General features: G+C 40.5%; 8 non-coding genes and 1 pseudogene across 8 annotated transcripts; 6 read left to right on the top strand and 3 right to left on the bottom strand.

Moving 5' to 3' along the window:
- Window positions 1–149: 149 nt before the first annotated feature.
- Window positions 150–265, bottom strand: LOC135016483 (U5 spliceosomal RNA). Its single transcript, XR_010214568.1, has one exon. It is a non-coding gene; the product is annotated as a U5 spliceosomal RNA (small nuclear RNA).
- Window positions 266–535: 270 nt separating this feature from the next.
- LOC135016486 (U5 spliceosomal RNA) lies at window positions 536–651 on the bottom strand. Its single transcript, XR_010214570.1, has one exon. It is a non-coding gene; the product is annotated as a U5 spliceosomal RNA (small nuclear RNA).
- A 144-nt stretch (window positions 652–795) lies between these two features.
- Window positions 796–958, top strand: LOC135016366 (U1 spliceosomal RNA). Its single transcript, XR_010214499.1, has one exon. It is a non-coding gene; the product is annotated as a U1 spliceosomal RNA (small nuclear RNA).
- Window positions 959–1,629: 671 nt separating this feature from the next.
- Window positions 1,630–1,793, top strand: LOC135016204 (U1 spliceosomal RNA). The gene has a single exon (XR_010214339.1). It is a non-coding gene; the product is annotated as a U1 spliceosomal RNA (small nuclear RNA).
- Window positions 1,794–1,945: 152 nt separating this feature from the next.
- Window positions 1,946–2,108, top strand: LOC135016477 (U1 spliceosomal RNA). Its single transcript, XR_010214564.1, has one exon. It is a non-coding gene; the product is annotated as a U1 spliceosomal RNA (small nuclear RNA).
- A 671-nt stretch (window positions 2,109–2,779) lies between these two features.
- LOC135016225 (U1 spliceosomal RNA) lies at window positions 2,780–2,943 on the top strand. Its single transcript, XR_010214360.1, has one exon. It is a non-coding gene; the product is annotated as a U1 spliceosomal RNA (small nuclear RNA).
- A 12,255-nt stretch (window positions 2,944–15,198) lies between these two features.
- LOC135016470 (U1 spliceosomal RNA) lies at window positions 15,199–15,377 on the bottom strand (annotated as a pseudogene).
- Window positions 15,378–19,317: 3,940 nt separating this feature from the next.
- On the top strand, window positions 19,318–19,481 carry LOC135016191 (U1 spliceosomal RNA). The gene has a single exon (XR_010214327.1). It is a non-coding gene; the product is annotated as a U1 spliceosomal RNA (small nuclear RNA).
- A 152-nt stretch (window positions 19,482–19,633) lies between these two features.
- Window positions 19,634–19,796, top strand: LOC135016376 (U1 spliceosomal RNA). The gene has a single exon (XR_010214509.1). It is a non-coding gene; the product is annotated as a U1 spliceosomal RNA (small nuclear RNA).
- The last annotated feature ends 472 nt before the right edge of the window (window positions 19,797–20,268 follow it).

The following is a 20,268-nucleotide window of genomic DNA, read 5'->3' on the forward strand; positions in this document are numbered from 1 at the left end:
CATGTGCTCCCAGATCTTTCAAGCAATTAGTATGGTCAAGAAAGTTCTGCTTGAAAAGAAACAGACATTTATTGTCATTGTTATGCAAATAAACTTACATTAAAGCTAACAAGAAAGCACACTCGTTCTGTCTTTAATCCGATAAAAGAAACCCCAATAATATGGGGCATGCAAAAATTGAGATAAAACTCAGTTTTGCTCCTCTCCACGGAAATCTTTAGTAAAAGGCGAAAGATTTGTTCGTTCTGAAGAGAAACCAGAGCATGACCAAGATTCCACCTGTCGCCTGAGTGCCGTGCCAGCAGTCCTTATTCAGATCAAAGTGAGCGCCCAATTTGAAAGAAAGCAGATTTCTCACCTGTCTTCTCCTTGCTATAAGCATGGTTTGTACTGTATTCCATGTGCTCCCAGATCTTTCAAGCAAGTAGCATGGTCAAGAAAGTTCTGTTTGAAAAGAAACAAACATTTACTGTCATTTCTATGCAAATGAGCTTACATTAAAGCACACTCATTCTATCTTTAAACCGATAAAAGAAACCCCAAAAAGATGGGGCATGCAAAAATTGAGATAAAACTCGGTTTTGCTCCTCTCCACGGAAATCTTTAGTAAAAGGCGAAAGATTTGTTCGTTCTGAAGAGAAACCAGAGCATGACCAAGATTTTTATCTGAAAATATGTGTTCTCCCTGCAGTTGTTGTCCCCAGATGAGAGTTCCCTTGTGCTGCCTCAGTTGAATCTCCTTTACTTGACAGGGGGATGCTCGAGCAGCGACCCTCCCCAGCTCTAGCCCAACTCCTACTTACCTGCCAGGTGAGATACTATGATCATGAAGGTGCTTCTCCCAGGGCAAGGCTCACCCATTGCACTCTGGGTGTGCTGCTTCTGCGATTTCCCCAAATGTGGGAAACTTGACTGCATAATTTGTGTTTCCCCTGGTCGGCTCTCGTATAATTCAGATCTCTTTGTCTCAGGTCTCTCTCCAGCCTAGTTTGCTGTCTGTTTCTACTTCTCTTTTCTTGAGCCGCTCCCTTCTATGCCCTTGCGCACTATCCTGACTTCTCCCGTCTGCTTACTTCGTGCCTTCCAACGCACAATGCAAACTACAGGTAGTGCTGCAGGACCCACACCCTTTTACTTGCCTTACAGAGCGTCTCTGGAGCAGTTACAGTGCCCAGCTGCTGCAAGAAATCAGCTTGAATGCTTCAGGGGCTGGGGAATAGCCAACATGAGCCCCACACCGAAGGAGGGTGGAGGTGTGTAATGCGAACTAGGGGTCATCCAAGCGCCGCAAAAGGCCGCCATGCCCTGCACGCCCCTTGTCTCTTTTCATATGCAGACGAGGGTTGAAGCCAACTTTGACCCACTGTTTGGATGACATCACCATATGCAAATCCATCTGCTGCAGGCCTTCCCCCAGGAATGCTTGCACTAGTTGTTGCATTTGGTTTGTTGTTTGGGGGTGCTTCAGTATTAGGCAGCCTTCTGCCCTCCCATGTTCATCTGAAAATATGTGTTCTCCCTGCAGTTGTTGTCCCCAGATGAGAGTTCCCTTGTGCTGCCTCAGTTGAATCTCCTTTACTTGACAGAGATGTGCCTGAGCAGCGGCCCTCCCCAGCCCTATCCCAAATCATACTTATTTTGCATAGGCGATACCATGGTCATGAAGATTGTTCTCCCAGGGTGAGGTTCATTCATTGCATTCTGGGTATGCTGACCCCTGTGATTTCCCCAAATGTGGGAAACTCGACTGCATTATTTGTGGTAGTGGGGGACTGTGTTTGTGCTTTCCTCTGGTCAGCTCTGGTAAAAATCAGATTTCTTTATCTCAGATCTTCCTCTAGCCTTGTTCTTCTTTCGAGAGTTCCCTTGTGCTGCCTCAGTTGGATCTCTTTCACTTGACAGGGGGGTGCCCGAGCAGCGACCCTCCCCAGCTCTAGCCCAACTCCTACTTACCTGCCAGGTGAGATACTATGATCATGAAGGTGCTTCTCCCAGGGCAAGGCTCACCCATTGCACACTAGTTGTGCTGCCCCTGTGATTTCCCCAAATGTGGGAAACTTGACTGCATAATTTGTGTTTCCCTTGGTCGGCTCTCGTATAATTCAGATCTCTTTGTCTCAGGTCTCTCTCCAGCCTAGTTTGCTGTCTGTTTCCACTTCTCTTTTCTTGAGCCGCTCCCTTCTATGCCCTTGCGCACTATCCTGACTTCTCCCGTCTGCTTACTTCGTGCCTTCCAACGCACAATGCAAACTACAGGTAGTGCTGCAGGGCCCACACCCTTTTACTTGCCTTACAGAGCAGCTCTGGAGCAGTTACAGTGCCCAGCTGCTGCAAGAAATCAGCTTGAATGCTTCAGGGGCTGGGGCATAGCCAACATGAGCCCCACACCGAAGGAGGGTGGAGGTGTGTAATGCGAACTAGGGGTCATCCAAGCGCCGCAAAAGGCCGCCATGCCCTGCACGCCCCTTTTCTCTTTTCATATGCAGACGAGGGTTGAAGCCAACTTTGACCCACTGCTTGGATGGCATCACCATATGCAAATCCATCTGCTGCAGGCCTTCCCCCAGGAATGCTTGCACTAGTTGTTGCATTTGGTTTGTTGTTTGGGGGTGCTTCAGTATTAGGCAGCCTTCTGCCCTCCCATGTTCATCTGAAAATATGTGTTCTCCCTGCAGTTGTTGTCCCCAGATGAGAGTTCCCTTGTGCTGCCTCAGTTGAATCTCCTTTACTTGACAGAGATGTGCCTGAGCAGCGGCCCTCCCCAGCCCTATCCCAAATCATACTTATTTTGCATAGGAGAGACCATGGTCTTGAAGATTGTTCTCCCAGGGTGAGGTTCATTCATTGCATTCTGGGTATGCTGACCCATGTGATTTCCCCAAATGTGGGAAACTCAACTGCATTATTTGTGGTAGTGGGGGACTGTGTTTGTGCTTTCCTCTGGTCAGCTCTAGTAAAAGTCAGATTTCTTTGTTTCAGTTCTTCCTCTAGCCTTGTTCTTCTTTCGAGAGTTCCCTTGTGCTGCCTCAGTGTGTATGGTTATTAATCAAAAGGTTGGTGGTTCAATCCCACTAAGGGACGTAATTGACCTTGTTATCAGATTTTGGTGATATTTAAGTAGACAAGTCAAAATTTCAAACCCCCTGTTATGGTGTAGGGTACCTGGCCTTCTCTGATGTAATCAGAGTTAGATTTGATTCAGTGATTTTATAAAAACAGCTAGGAAGCACAATTTAGCAGTGGGTTGCAGAGAAAAAGAAAAATGCTTGCAAAAAAATCCAATTGAGGGATTAAACAGCTCTTCATTTTCTGGCTTTATTTTTATGCTAACAAATTTGTTCTCTGAAAAGTGTCCACAAAGCCAAGTCTCTGATTAACACCTTTGTAGGGATGGTTTTTCACCTATTACTAAATTAAACTTGCTTCATTGGAAAGGCAGCAAGATGCATCCTCATTTCAATGTCTACTGAAATAATACAGGTTGACACCAGGAAACATTAACGCCACTGCATCCTTGCTGCTTTCGCATGTGGAAGTCTGTTTAATGTGAAAACAAGGTGATATCTAATTAGCACACAGGTAAGGAATTAAGAAAATCTTTATTTAAGGGTGAAGGTGTTTCTCACAAAATCGTTGCCCCAATGCATCATTGAAATTCAAGCTGGAAAGATGATTTTAATATATCACTTGTACATTTTGTATTGCTCTTCTGGTGACAATGTAGTTTGTTTTTGTCAATTACCATTTTAATAATAGGGTAAAGAAAATTAAGTGGATTTTTGAAAGAAAACAATACTGTCAATATACTATTAAAACAAATTAAAATGGTAAAAGTTAGTGTACTTTAAGTAAAAATAAAAGAGCAAAAATATCAATCCCAGTTTTGGATTACTTTAATTAACAAAAAAAATGCATATAGCAGAGGATAGTTTCAATCTGCCTACCTCTGGGTTATGGGCCCAGCATTTTTCCATTGCAGTACTCTGCTGCACATGTAAGTGCAAGAGATCCTGAAGCACTCACTCATCATGGGAAAGTACCAATGTGTTTCTTCGTTGGTTGATGGAAGAAACATCTTACAAAAACTCTCCAGATTATTGACTTTTTAAAGTTTTTCTAGGAAACGTTCTAGATGAATGCTTATTAGCCTTTGTCAGTACGTACGTTTGTAAAGTGTCTCTGTGGCGCAATCTGTTAGTGTGTTTGGTTATTAATCAAAGGGTTGGTGGTTCAATCCCACCCAGGGATGTAATTGACCTTGTTATCAGATTTTGGTGATCTTTAAGTAGACAAGTCAAAATTTCAAACCCCCTTCTTATGGTGTAGGGTACCTGGCCTACTCTGATGTAATCAGAGTTAGATTTGAATCAGTGATTTTATAAAAAAAAACAGCTAGGAAGCACAATTTAGCAGTGGGTTGCAGAGAAAAAGAAATATGCTGGCAGAAAAATCCAATTGAGTGATTAAACAGCTCTTCATTTTCTGGCTTTATTTTTATGCTAACAAATTTGTTCTCTGAAAAGTGTCCACAAAGCTAAGTCTCTGATTAACACCTTTGTAGGGATGGTTTTTCACCTATTACTAAATTAAACTTGCTTCATTGGAAAGGCAGCAAGATGCATCCTCATTTCAATGTCTACTGAAATAATACAGGTTGACACCAGGAAACATTAACGCCACTGCATCCTTGCTGCTTTCGCATGTGGAAGTCTGTTTAATGTGAAAACAAGGTGATATCTAATTAGCACACAGGTAAGGAATTAAGAAAATCTTTATTTAAGGGTGAAGATGTTTCTCACAAAATTGTTGCCCCAATGCATCATTGAAATTCAAGCTGGAAAGATGATTTTAATATATCACTTGTACATTTTGTATTGCTCTTCTGGTGACAATGTAGTTTGTTTTTGTCAATTACCATTTTAATAATCGGGTAAAGAAAATTAATTGGATTTTTGAAAGAAAACAATACTGTCAATATACTATTAAAACAAATTAAAATGGTAAAAGTTATTGTACTTTAAGTAAAAATAAAAGAGCAAAAATATCAATCCCAGTTTTGGATTACTTTAATTAACAAAAAAAAAATGCATATAGCAGAGGATAGTTTCAATCTGCCTACCTCTGGGTTATGGACCCAGCATGCTTCCATTACAGTACTCTGCTGCACATGTAAGTGCAAGAGGTCCTGAAGCACTCACTTATCATGGGAAAGTACCAATGTGTTTCTTCATTGGTTGATGGAAGAAACATCTTACAAAAACTCTCCACATTATTGACTTTTTAAAATGTTTCTAGGAAACGTTCTAGATGAATGCTTATTAGCCTTTGTCAGTATGTACTTTTGCAAAGTGTCGCTGTGGCGCAATCAGTTAGTGTGTATGGTTATTAACCAAAAGGTTGGTGGTTCAATCCCACCCAGGGACGTAATTGACCTTGTTATCAGATTTTGGTGATCTTTAAGTAGACAAGTCAAAATTTCAAACCCCCTGTTATGGTGTAGGGTACCTGGCCTTCTCTGATGTAATCAGAGTTAGATTTGATTCAGTGATTTTATAAAAACAGCTAGGAAGCACAATTTAGCAGTGGGTTGCAGAGAAAAAGAAATATGCTGGCAAAAAAATCCAATTGAGTGATTAAACAGCTCTTCATTTTCTGGCTTTATTTTTATGCTAACAAATTTGTTCTCTGAAAAGTGTCCACAAAGCCAAGTCTCTGATTAACACCTTTGTAGGGATGGTTTTTCACCTATTACTAAATTAAACTTGCTTCATTGGAAAGGCAGCAAGATGCATCCTCATTTCAATGTCTACTGAAATAATACAGGTTGACACCAGGAAACATTAACGCCACTGCATCCTTGCTGCTTTCGCATGTGGAAGTCTGTTTAATGTGAAAACAAGGTGATATCTAATTAGCACACAGGTAAGGAATTAAGAAAATCTTTATTTAAGGGTGAAGGTGTTTCTCACAAAATCGTTGCCCCAATGCATCATTGAAATTCAAGCTGGAAAGATGATTTTAATATATCACTTGTACATTTTGTATTGCTCTTCTGGTGACAATGTAGTTTGTTTTTGTCAATTACCATTTTAATAATAGGGTAAAGAAAATTAAGTGGATTTTTGAAAGAAAACAATACTGTCAATATACTATTAAAACAAATTAAAATGGTAAAAGTTATTGTACTTTAAGTAAAAATAAAAGAGCAAAAATATCAATCCCAGTTTTGGATTACTTTAATTAACAAAAAAAAATGCATATAGCAGAGGATAGTTTCAATCTGCCTACCTCTGGGTTATGGGCCCAGCATTTTTCCATTGCAGTACTCTGCTGCACATGTAAGTGCAAGAGATCCTGAAGCACTCACTCATCATGGGAAAGTACCAATGTGTTTCTTCGTTGGTTGATGGAAGAAACATCTTACAAAAACTCTCCAGATTATTGACTTTTTAAAGTTTTTCTAGGAAACGTTCTAGATGAATGCTTATTAGCCTTTGTCAGTATGTACGTTTGTAAAGTGTCTCTGTGGCGCAATCTGTTAGTGTGTTTGGTTATTAATCAAAGGGTTGGTGGTTCAATCCCACCCAGGGATGTAATTGACCTTGTTATCAGATTTTGGTGATCTTTAAGTAGACAAGTCAAAATTTCAAACCCCCTTCTTATGGTGTAGGGTACCTGGCCTACTCTGATGTAATCAGAGTTAGATTTGAATCAGTGATTTTATAAAAAAAACAGCTAGGAAGCACAATTTAGCAGTGGGTTGCAGAGAAAAAGAAATATGCTGGCAGAAAAATCCAATTGAGTGATTAAACAGCTCTTCATTTTCTGGCTTTATTTTTATGCTAACGAATTTGTTCTCTGAAAAGTGTCCACAAAGCCAAGTATCTGATTAACATATTTGTAGGGATGGTTTTTCACCTATTACTAAATTAAACTTGCTTCATTGGAAAGGCAGCAAGATGCATCCTCATTTCAATATCTACTGAAATAATACAGGTTGACACCCGGAAACATTAACGCCACTGCATCCTTGCTGCTTTCTCATGTGGAAGTCTGTTTAATGTGAAAACAAGGTGATATCTAATTAGCACACAGGTAAGGAATTAAGAAAATCTTTATTTAAGGGTGAAGATGTTTCTCACAAAATCGTTGCCCCAATGCATCATTGAAATTCAAGCTGGAAAGATGATTTTAATATATCACTTGTACATTTTGTATTGCTCTTCTGGTGACACTGTAGTTTGTTTTTGTCAATTACCATTTTAATAATCGGGTAAAGAAAATTAATTGGATTTTTGAAAGAAAACAATACTGTCAATATACTATTAAAACAAATTAAAATGGTAAAAGTTATTGTACTTTAAGTAAAAAAAAAAGCTAAAATATCAATCCCAGTTTTGGATTATTTTAATGAACAAAAAAAAATGCATATAGCAAAGGATAGTTTCAATCTGCCTACCTCTGGGTTATGGGCCCAGCATGCTTCCATTGCAGTACTCTGCTGCACATGTAAGTGCAAGAGATCCTGAAGCACTCACTCATCATGCGAAAGTAACAATGTGTTTCTTCATTGGTTGCTGGAAGAAACATCTTACAAAAACTCTCCAGATTATTGACTTTTTAAAGTTTTTCTAGGAAACGTTCTAGATGAATGCTTATTAGTCTTTGTCAGTATGTACTTTTCGCAAAGTGTCTCTGTGGCGCGATCGGTTAGTGTGTTCAGCTATTAATCAAAAGGTTGGTGGTTCAATCCCATCCAGGGACGTAATTGACCTTGTGATCAGATTTTGGTAATATTTAAGTAGACAAGTCAAAATTGCAAACCCCCTCTTATGGTGTAGGGTACCTGGCCTTCTCTGATGTAATCAGAGTTAGATTTGATTAAGTGATTTTATAAAAAAAACAGCTAGGAAGCACAATTTAGCAGTGGGTTGCAGAGAAAAAGAAAAATGCTGGCAGAAAAATCCAATTGAGTGATTAAACAGCTCTTCATTTTCTGGCTTTATTTTTATGATAACAAATTTGTTCTCTGAAAAGTGTCCACAAAGCCAAGTATCTGATTAACATCTTTGTAGGGATGGTTTTTCACCTATTACTAAATTAAACTTGCTTCATTGGAAAGGCAGCAAGATGCATCCTCATTTCAATATCTACGGAAATAATACAGGTTGACACCAGGAAACATTAACGCCACTGGATCTTTGCTGTTTTCTCATGTGGAAGTCTGTTTAATGTGAAAACAAGGTGATATCTAATTAGCACACAGGTAAGGAATTAAGAACATCTTTATTTAAGGGTGAAGATGTTTCTCACAAAATCGTTGCCCCAATGCATCATTGAAATTCAAGCTGGAAAGATGATTTTAATATATCACTTGTACATTTTGTATTGCTCTTCTGGTGACAATGTAGTTTGTTTTTGTCAATTACCATTTTAATAATCGGGTAAAGAAAATTAATAGGATTTTTTAAAGAAAACAATACTATTAAAACAAATTAAAATGGTAAAAGTTATTGTACTTTAAGTAAAAATAAAAGAGCAAAAATATCAATCCCAGTTTTGGATTACTTTAATTAACAAAAAAAATGCATATAGCAGAGGATAGTTTCAATCTGCCTACCTCTGGGTTATGGACCCAGCATGCTTCCATTACAGTACTCTGCTGCACATGTAAGTGCAAGAGATCCTGAAGCACTTACTCATCATGGGAAAGTACCAATGTGTTTCTTCATTGGTTGATGGAAGAAACATCTTACAAAAACTCTCCACATTATTGACTTTTTAAAATGTTTCTAGGAATCATTCTAGATGAATGCTTATTAGCCTTTGTCAGTAAGTACTTTTGCAAAGTGTTGCTGTGGCGCAATCAGTTAGTGTGTAAGGCTATTAACCAAAAGGTTGGTGGTTCAATCCCACCCAGGGACTTAATTGACCTTGTTATCAGATTTTGGTGATCTTTAAGTAGACAAGTCAAAATTTCAAACCCACTGTTATGGTGTAGGGTACCTGGCCTTCTCTGATGTTTAGATTTGATTCAGTGATTTTATAAAAACAGCTAGGAAGCACAATTTAGCAGTGGGTTGCAGAGAAAAAGAAATATGCTGGCAGAAAAATCCAATTGAGTGATTAAACAGCTCTTCATTTTCTGGCTTTATTTTTATACTAACAAATTTGTTCTCTGAAAAGTGTCCACAAAGCCAAGTCTCTGATTAACACCTTTGTAGGGATGGTTTTTCACCTATTACTAAATTAAACTTGCTTCATTGGAAAGGCAGCAAGATGCATCCTCATTTCAATGTCTACTGAAATAATACAGGTTGACACCAGGAAACATTAACGCCACTGCATCCTTGCTGCTTTCGCATGTGGAAGTCTGTTTAATGTGAAAACAAGGTGATATCTAATTAGCACACAGGTAAGGAATTAAGAAAATCTTTATTTAAGGGTGAAGATGTTTCTCACAAAATCGTTGCCCCAATGCATCATTGAAATTCAAGCTGGAAAGATGATTTTAATATATCACTTGTACATTTTGTATTGCTCTTCTGGTGACAATGTAGTTTGTTTTTGTCAATTACCATTTTAATAATCGGGTAAAGAAAATTAATTGGATTTTTGAAAGAAAACAATACTGTCAATATACTATTAAAACAAATTAAAATGGTAAAAGTTATTGTACTTTAAGTAAAAATAAAAGAGCAAAAATATCAATCCCAGTTTTGGATTACTTTAATTAACAAAAAAAAATGCATATAGCAGAGGATAGTTTCAATCTGCCTACCTCTGGGTTATGGACCCAGCATGCTTCCATTACAGTACTCTGTTGCACATGTAAGTGCAAGAGGTCCTGAAGCACTCACTTATCATGGGAAAGTACCAATGTGTTTCTTCATTGGTTGATGGAAGAAACATCTTACAAAAACTCTCCACATTATTGACTTTTTAAAATGTTTCTAGGAATCGTTCTAGATGAATGCTTATTAGCCTTTGTCAGTATGTTCTTTTGCAAAGTGTTGTTTTGGCGCAATCAGTTAGTGTGTAAGGCTATTAACCAAAAGGTTGGTGGTTCAATCCCACCCAGGGACTTAATTGACCTTGTTATCAGATTTTGGTGATCTTTAAGTAGACAAGTCAAAATTTCAAACCCCCTGTTATGGTGTAGGGTACCTGGCCTTCTCTAATGTAATCAGAGTTAGATTTGATTCAGTGATTTTATAAAAACAGCTAGGAAGAACAATTTAGCAGTGGGTTGCAGAGAAAAAGAAATATGCTGGCAGAAAAATCCAATTGAGTGATTAAACAGCTCTTCATTTTCTGGCTTTATTTTTATACTAACAAATTTGTTCTCTGAAAAGTGTCCACAAAGACAAGTCTCTGATTAACACCTTTGTAGGGATGGTTTTTCACCTATTACTAAATTAAACTTGCTTCATTGGAAAGGCAGCAAGATGCATCTTCATTTCAATGTCTACTGAAATAATACAGGTTGACACCAGGAAACATTAACGCCACTGCATCCTTGCTGCTTTCGCATGTGGAAGTCTGTTTAATGTGAAAACAAGGTGATATCTAATTAGCACACAGGTAAGGAATTAAGAAAATCTTTATTTAAGGGTGAAGATGTTTCTCACAAAATCGTTGCCCCAATGCATCATTGAAATTCAAGCTGGAAAGATGATTTTAATATATCACTTGTACATTTTGTATTGCTCTTCTGGTGACAATGTAGTTTGTTTTTGTCAATTACCATTTTAATAATCGGGTAAAGAAAATTAAGTGGATTTTTGAAAGAAAACAATACTGTCAATATACTATTAAAACAAATTAAAATGGTAAAAGTTATTGTACTTTAAGTAAAAATAAAAGAGCAAAAATATCAATCCCAGTTTTGGATTACTTTAATTAACAAAAAAAAATGCATATAGCAGAGGATAGTTTCAATTTGCCTACCTCTGGGTTATGGACCCAGCATGCTTCCATTACAGTACTCTGCTGCACATGTAAGTGCAAGAGGTCCTGAAGCACTCACTTATCATGGGAAAGTACCAATGTGTTTCTTCATTGGTTGATGGAAGAAACATCTTACAAAAACTCTCCACATTATTGACTTTTTAAAATGTTTCTAGGAATCGTTCTAGATGAATGCTTATTAGCCTTTGTCAGTATGTACTTTTGCTAAGTGTAGCTGTGGCGCAATCAGTTAGTGTGTAAGGCTATTAACCAAAAGGTTGGTTGTTCAATCCCACCCAGGGATTTAATTGACCTTGTTATCAGATTTTGGTGATCTTTAAGTAGACAAGTCAAAATTTCAAACCCCCTGTTATGGTGTAGGGTACCTGGCCTTCTCTGATGTAATCAGAGTTAGATTTGATTCAGTGATTTTATAAAAACAGCTAGGAAGTACAATTTGGCAGTGGGTTGCAGAGAAAAAGAAATATGCTGGCACAAAAATCCAATTGAGTGTTTAAACAGCTCTTCATTTTCTGGCTTTATTTTTATGCTAACTAATTTGTTCTCTGAAAAGTGTCCACAAAGCCAAGTATCTGATTAACATATTTGTAGGGATGGTTTTTCACCTATTACTAAATTAAACTTGCTTCATTGGAAAGGCAGCAAGATGTATCCTCATTTCAATATCTACTGAAATAATACAGGTTGACACCAGGAAACATTAACGCCACTGCATCCTTGCTGCTTTCTCATGTGGAAGTCTGTTTAATGTGAAAACAAGGTGATATCTAATTAGCACACAGGTAAGGAATTAAGAAAATCTTTATTTAAGGGTGAAGATGTTTCTCACAAAATCGTTGCCCCAATGCATCATTGAAATTCAAGCTGGAAAGATGATTTTAATATATCACTTGTACATTTTGTATTGCTCTTATGGTGACAATGTAGTTTGTTTTTGTCAATTACCATTTTAATAATAGGGTAAAGAAAATTAAGTGGATTTTTGAAAGAAAACAATACTGTCAATATACTATTAAAACAAATTAAAATGGTAAAAGTTATTGTACTTTAAGTAAAAATAAAAGCGAAAATATCAATCCCAGTTTTGGATTACTTTAATGAACAAAAAAAAAAATTCATATAGCAAAGGATAGTTTCAATCTGCCTACCTCTGGGTTATGGGCCCAGCATGCTTCCATTGCAGTACTCTGCTGCACATGTAAGTGCAAGAGATCCTGAAGCACTCACTCATCATGCGAAAGTACTAATGTGTTTCTTCATTGGTTGCTAGAAGAAACATCTTACAAAAACTCTCCAGATTATTGACTTTTTAAAGTTTTTCTAGGAAACGTTCTAGATGAATGCTTATTAGTCTTTGTCAGTATGTGCTTTTTGCAAAGTGTCGCTGTGGCGCAATCAGTTAGTGTGTATGGTTATTAACCAAAAGGTTGGTGGTTCAATCCCACCCAGGGACGTAATTGACCTTGTTATCAGATTTTGGTGATCTTTAAGTAGACAAGTCAAAATTTCAAACCCCCTGTTATGGTGTAGGGTACCTGGCCTTCTCTGATGTAATCAGAGTTAGATTTGATACAGTGATTTTATAAAAACAGCTAGGAAGCACAATTTAGCAGTGGGTTGCAGAGAAAAAGAAATATGCTGGCAAAAAAATCCAATTGAGTGATTAAACAGCTCTTCATTTTCTGGCTTTATTTTTATGCTAACAAATTTGTTCTCTGAAAAGTGTCCACAAAGCCAAGTCTCTGATTAACACCTTTGTAGGGATGGTTTTTCACCTATTACTAAATTAAACTTGCTTCATTGGAAAGGCAGCAAGATGCATCCTCATTTCAATGTCTACTGAAATAATACAGGTTGACACCAGGAAACATTAACGCCACTGCATCCTTGCTGCTTTCGCATGTGGAAGTCTGTTTAATGTGAAAACAAGGTGATATCTAATTAGCACACAGGTAAGGAATTAAGAAAATCTTTATTTAAGGGTGAAGGTGTTTCTCACAAAATCGTTGCCCCAATGCATCATTGAAATTCAAGCTGGAAAGATGATTTTAATATATCACTTGTACATTTTGTATTGCTCTTCTGGTGACAATGTAGTTTGTTTTTGTCAATTACCATTTTAATAATAGGGTAAAGAAAATTAAGTGGATTTTTGAAAGAAAACAATACTGTCAATATACTATTAAAACAAATTAAAATGGTAAAAGTTATTGTACTTTAAGTAAAAATAAAAGAGCAAAAATATCAATCCCAGTTTTGGATTACTTTAATTAACAAACAAAATGCATATAGCAGAGGATAGTTTCAATCTGCCTACCTCTGGGTTATGGGCCCAGCATTTTTCCATTGCAGTACTCTGCTGCACATGTAAGTGCAAGAGATCCTGAAGCACTCACTCATCATGGGAAAGTACCAATGTGTTTCTTCGTTGGTTGATGGAAGAAACATCTTACAAAAACTCTCCAGATTATTGACTTTTTAAAGTTTTTCTAGGAAACGTTCTAGATGAATGCTTATTAGCCTTTGTCAGTATGTACGTTTGTAAAGTGTCTCTGTGGCGCAATCTGTTAGTGTGTTTGGTTATTAATCAAAGGGTTGGTGGTTCAATCCCACCCAGGGATGTAATTGACCTTGTTATCAGATTTTGGTGATCTTTAAGTAGACAAGTCAAAATTTCAAACCCCCTTCTTATGGTGTAGGGTACCTGGCCTACTCTGATGTAATCAGAGTTAGATTTGAATCAGTGATTTTATAAAAAAAACAGCTAGGAAGCACAATTTAGCAGTGGGTTGCAGAGAAAAAGAAATATGCTGGCAGAAAAATCCAATTGAGTGATTAAACAGCTCTTCATTTTCTGGCTTTATTTTTATGCTAACGAATTTGTTCTCTGAAAAGTGTCCACAAAGCCAAGTATCTGATTAACATATTTGTAGGGATGGTTTTTCACCTATTACTAAATTAAACTTGCTTCATTGGAAAGGCAGCAAGATGCATCCTCATTTCAATATCTACTGAAATAATACAGGTTGACACCAGGAAACATTAACGCCACTGCATTCTTGCTGCTTTCTCATGTGGAAGTCTGTTTAATGTGAAAACAAGGTGATATCTAATTAGCACACAGGTAAGGAATTAAGAAAATCTTTATTTAAGGGTGAAGATGTTTCTCACAAAATCGTTGCCCCAATGCATCATTGAAATTCTAGCTGGAAAGATGATTTTAATATATCACTTGTACATTTGGTATTGCTCTTCTGGTGACAATGTAGTTTGTTTTTGTCAATTACCATTTTAATAATCGGATAAAGAAAATTAATTGGATTTTTGAAAGAAAACAATACTGTCAATATACTATTAAAACAAATTAAAATGGTAAAAGTTATTGTACTTTAAGTAAAAATAAAAGCTAAAATATCAATCCCAGTTTTGGATTACTTTAATGAACAAAAAAAAAATGCATATAGCAAAGGATAGTTTCAATCTGCCTACCTCTGGGTTATGGGCCCAGCATGCTTCCATTGCAGTACTCTGCTGCACATGTAAGTGCAAGAGATCCTGAAGCACTCACTCATCATGCGAAAGTACTAATGTGTTTCTTCATTGGTTGCTGGTGAAACATCTTACAAAAACTCTCCAGATTATTGACTTTTTAAAGTTTTTCTAGGAAACGTTCTAGATGAATGCTTATTAGTCTTTGTCAGTATGTGCTTTTTGCAAAGTGTCTCTGTGGCGCAATCGGTTAGTGTGTTCAGCTATTTATCAAAAGGTTGGTGGTTCAATCCCACCCAGGGACTTAATTGACCTTGTTATCAGATTTTGGTGATCTTTAAGTAGACAAGTCAAAATTTCAAACCCCCTGTTATGGTGTAGGGTACCTGGCCTTCTCTGATGTAATCAGAGTTAGATTTGATTCAGTGATTTTATAAAAACAGCTAGGAAGCACAATTTAGCAGTGGGTTGCAGAGAAAAAGAAATATGCTGGCAGAAAAATCCAATTGAGTGATTAAACAGCTCTTCATTTTCTGGCTTTATTTTTATGCTAACAAATTTGTGCTCTGAAAAGTGTCCACAAAGCCAAGTATCTGATTAACACCTTTGTAGGGATGGTTTTTCACCTATTATTAAATTAAGCTTGCTTCATTGGAAAGGCAGCAAGTGATGTCATCCAAGCATTGGGTCAAAGTTGGCTTCAAACCTCGTCTGCTTATGAAAAGAGAAAAGGGGTATGCAGGGCATGGCGGCCTTTTGCGGTGCTTGGATGACCCCTAGTTCGCATTAAATAATGCAGTCGAGTTTCCCACATTTGGGGAAATCACAGGGGTCAGCATACCCAGAATGCAATGAATGAACCGCACCCTGGGAGAACAGTCTTCATGACCATGGTATCTCCTATGCAAAATAAGTATGATTTGGGATAGGGCTGGGGAGGGCCGCTGCTCAGGCACATCTCTGTCAAGTAAAGGAGATTCAACTGAGGCAGCACAAGGGAACTCTCATCTGGGGACAACAACTGCAGGGAGAACACATATTTTCAGATGAACATGGGAGGGCAGAAGGCTGCCTAATACTGAAGCACCCCCAAACAACAAACCAAATGCAACAACTAGTGCAAGCATTCCTGGGGGAAGGCCTGCAGCAGATGGATTTGCATATGGCGATGTCATCCAAGCAGTGGGTCAAAGTTGGCTTCAACCCTCGTCTGCATATGAAAAGAGAAAAGGGGTGTGCAGGGCATGGCGGCCTTTTGCGGCACTTGGATGACCCCTAGTTCGCATTAAACACCTCCACCCTCCGTCGGTGTGGGGCTCATGTTGGCTATGCCCCAGCCCCTGAAGGATTCAAGCTGATTTCTTGCAGCAGCTGGGCACTGTAACAGCTCCAGAGCTGCTCTGTAAGGCAAGTAAAAGGGTGTGGGCCCTGCAGCAATACCTGTAGTTCGCATTGTGCGAGACCCCTAGTTCGCATTAAACACCCCCACCCTCCTTCGGTGTGGGGCTCATGTTGGCCATGCCCCAGCCCCTGAAGCATTCACGCTGATTTCTTGCAGCAGCTGGGCACTGTAACAGCTCAAGAGCTGCTCTGTAAGGCAAGTAAAAGGGTGTGGGCCCTGCAGCACTACCTGTAGTTTGCATTGTGCATTTTTAAGGCACAAAGTAAGCAGACGGGAGGAGAAGTCAGGATAGTGCACAAGGGTATAGACGGGAGGGGCTCAAGAAAAAAGAAGTGGAAACAGACAGCAAACTAGGCTTCCAATGCACAATGCAAACTACAGGTAGTGCTGCAGGGCCCACACCCTTTTACTTGCCTTACAGAGCAGCTCTGGAGCTGTTTAATCACTCAATTGGATTTTTCTGCCAGCATAATTTTTCTCTTACGTCCTAGAGGATGCTGGGGATTCCGTAAGGACCATGGGGGATAGACGGGCTCCGCAGGAGACATGGGCACTTTAAGAAAGACTTTAGATCTGGGTGTGCACTGGCTCCTCCCTCTATGCCCCTCCTCCAGACCTCAGTTTACTACTGTGCCCAGAGGAGACTGGGTGCTTTTCAGGGAGCTCTCCTGAGTTTCCTGACAGAAAGTATATTTGTTAGATTTTTTTATTTTCAGGGAGCCTGCTGGCAACAGACTCCCTGCATCGAGGGGCGGAGGGGAGAGATGCACACCTACTTCTGTGAGTTGATAGGCTCTGCTTCTTAGGCTACTGTACAGCATTAGCTCCAGAGGGATCGGTACGCAGGTCTCACCCTCGCCGTCCGTCCCAGAGCCGCGCCGCCGTCCCCCTCGCAGAGCCGGAAGATAGAAGCCGGGTGAGTATGAGAAGAAAAGAAGACTTCAGAGGCGGCGGAAGACTTCATGATCTTCACTGAGGTAACGCACAGCAGTAAAGCTGTGCTCCATTGCTCCAATACACCTCACACACGGCAGTCAGTGTAAGGGTGAAGGGCGCAGGGGGGACGCCCTGGGCAGCAATATAGACCTCTCTTTGGCAAAATAAATATATATGCAGCTAGGCACTGTATATATATATATAAGAGCCCCCGCCATTTTTTTACTATATTTGAGCGGGACAGAAGCCCGTCGCTGAGGGGGTGGGGCTTCTCCCTCAGCACTCACCAGCGCCATTTTCTCCACAGCACCGCTGAGGGGAAGCTCCACGGACTCTCCCCTGCTTATACCACGGTAGAAAGAGGGTCTTAAAGAAGAGGGGGGCACATAATTAGGCGCATATATATATGGAAATACAGCGCTACTGGGTAAACATAAAATTATTGTGTTTTTTTCCTGGGTCATATAGCGCTGGGGTGTGTGCTGGCATACTCTCTCTCTCTGTCTCTCCAAAGGGCCTTGTTGGGGAACTGTCCTCAGATAAGAGGATTCCCTGAGTGTATGGTGTGTCGGTACACGTGTGTCGACATGTCTGAGGTAGAAGGCTCTCCTAGAGAGGAGCAGGAGCAAATTAATGTGGTGTCTCCATCGACAACGCCGACACCTGACTGGATGGATATGTGGAATGTTTTAAGTGCTAATGTAAACTTATTACACAAGAGATTAGACAAAGCTGAAGCTAGGGAACAGTCAGGGAGTCAACCCATGCCTGTCCCTATGTCGCAGGGACCTTCGGGGTCTCAAAAGCGCCCACTATCCCAAATAGTTGACACAGATACCGACACAGATTCTGACTCCAGTGTCGACTACGATGATGCAAAGTTACAGCCAAAATTGGCTAAATGTATTCGATATATGATTATTGCAATAAAAGATGTTTTGCACATCACAGAGTCCCCTGTCCCTGACACGAGGGTACACATGTATAAGGGAAAGAAACCTGAGATAACCTTTCCCTCCTCACATGAGTTGAACGAATTATGTGAAAAAGCTTGGGAATCTCCAGACAAAAAGCTGCAGATTCCCAAAAGGATTCTTATGGCGTATCCTTTCCCGCCAATGGACAGGATACGGTGGGAATCCTCCCCTAGGGTGGATAAAGCATTGACACGCTTATCCAAAAAGGTAGCGCTGCCATCCCAGGATACGGCTACCATCAGGGACCCTGCTGACCGCAAGCAGGAGGTTACCCTAAAGTCCATTTACACACATTCTGGTACCTTACTCAGACCGGCAATTGCGTCGGCCGGGGTTGTAGCGCGGTGGCAGCATGGACAGATACCTTATCAGCAGAGATTGAGACCCTAGATAAGGATGCTATGTTATTGACCATAGGGCATATAAAAGATGCTGTCCTATATATGAGAGATGCTCAAAGTGACATTAGTCTACTGGGTTCTAGAATAAACGCTATGTCGATTTCTGCTAGACGAGTCCTATGGACCCGGCAATGGACAGGTGATGCCGACTCAAAAAGGCATATGGAGGTTTTACCTTACAGGGGTGAGGAATTGTTTGGGGAAGGTCTCTCGGACCTAGTCTCCACAGCTACAGCTGGTAAATCAAATTTTTTGCCTTATATTCCCTCACAGCCTAAGAAAGCACCACATTATCAAATACAGTCCTTTCGATCACAGAGAAACAAGAAAGTACGAGGTGCGTCCTTTCTTGCCAGAGGTAAGGGCAGAGGGAAGAAGCTGCACAACACAGCTAGTTCCCAGGAACAGAAGTCCTCCCCGGCCTCTACAAAATCCACCGCATGACGCTGGGGCTCCGCTAAAGGAGTCCGCCCAGTTGGGGGCACGTCTTCGAGTTTTCAGCCACATCTGGGTTCATTCGCAGGTGGATCCCTAGGCCAGGACTGGCCAACCTGTGGCTCTCCAGCTGTTGTAAAACTACAAGTCCCATCATGCTTTGCCACAATTTTGCTATTGGGGAATGCTAAAACTGTGGCACGGCATGCTGGGATGTGTAGTTTCACAACATCTGGAGAGCCACAGGTTGGCCAGGCCTGCCCTAGGCAATAGAAATTGTTTCTCAGGGTTACAAGCTGAAATTCGAAGAGGTGCCTCCTCGCCGGTTTTTCAAATCGGCCCTACCATCTTCTCCCCAGGAAAGGGAGATAGTGTTAAATGCAATTCACAAATTGTATCTTCAACATATGCAGATGAGGGTTCCAGCCAACTTTGGCCCACTGCTTGGATGACATCACCGTATGCAAATCCGTCTTCTGCAGACCTTCTCCCAGGAATGCTTGTACTAGTTGTTGCATTTGGTTTGTTGTTTGGGCGTGCTTCAGTATTAGGCAGCCTTCTGCCCTCCCATGTTCATCTGAAAATATGTGTTCTCCCGGCAGTTGTTGTCCCCAGATGAGAGTTCCCTTGTGCTGCCTCAGTTGAATCTCCTTTACTTGACAGAGATGTGCCTGAGCAGCAGCCCTCCCCAGCCCTATCTCAAATCATACTTATTTTGCATAGGAGATACCATGGTCATAAAGATTGTTCTCCCAGGGTGAGGTTCATTCATTGCATTCTGGGTATGCTGACCCCTGTGATTTCCCCAAATGTGGGAAACTCAACTGCATTATTTGTGGTAGTGGGGGACTGTGTTTGTGTTTTCCTCTGGTCAGCTCTGGTAAAAGTCAGATTTCTTTGTCTCAGATCTTCCTCTAGCCTTGTTCTTCTTTCGAGAGTTCCATTGTGCTGCCTCAGTTTGACCTCCTTCACTTGACAGGGGGGTACCCGAGCAGCGACCCTCCCCAGCTCTAGCCCAACTCCTACATACCTGCCAGGTGAGATACTATGATCATGAAGGTGCTTCTCCCAGGGCAAGGCTCACCCATTGCACTCTGGGTGTGCTGCTCCTGCGATTTCCCCAAATGTGGGAAACTTGACTGCATAATTTGTGTTTCCCCTGGTCGGCTCTCGTATAATTCAGATCTCTTTGTCTCAGGTCTCTCTCCAGCCTAGTTTGCTGTCTGTTTCCACTTCTGTTTTCTTGAGCCGCTCCCTTCTATGCCCTTGCGCACTATCCTGACTTCTCCCGTCTGCTTACTTTGTGCCTTCCAACGCACAATGCGAACTACAGGTAGTGCTGCAGGGCCCACACCCTTTTACTTGCCGTACAGAGCAGCTCTGGAGCTGTTACAGTGCCCAGCTGCTGCAAGAAATCAGCTTGAATGCTTCAGGGGCTGGGGCATAGCCAACATGAGCCCCACACCGAAGGAGGGTGGAGGTATTTAATGCGAACTAGAGGTCATCCAAGCACCGCAAAAGGCCGCCATGCCCTGCATAACCCTTTTCTCTTTTCATATGCAGATGAGGGTTCCAGCCAACTTTGGCCCACTGCTTGGATGACATCACCGTATGCAAATCCGTCTTCTGCAGACCTTCTCCCAGGAATGCTTTTACT

This window comes from Pseudophryne corroboree, unplaced genomic scaffold, assembly GCF_028390025.1.
Source record: "Pseudophryne corroboree isolate aPseCor3 unplaced genomic scaffold, aPseCor3.hap2 scaffold_299, whole genome shotgun sequence".
Taxonomy (NCBI): domain Eukaryota; kingdom Metazoa; phylum Chordata; class Amphibia; order Anura; family Myobatrachidae; genus Pseudophryne; species Pseudophryne corroboree.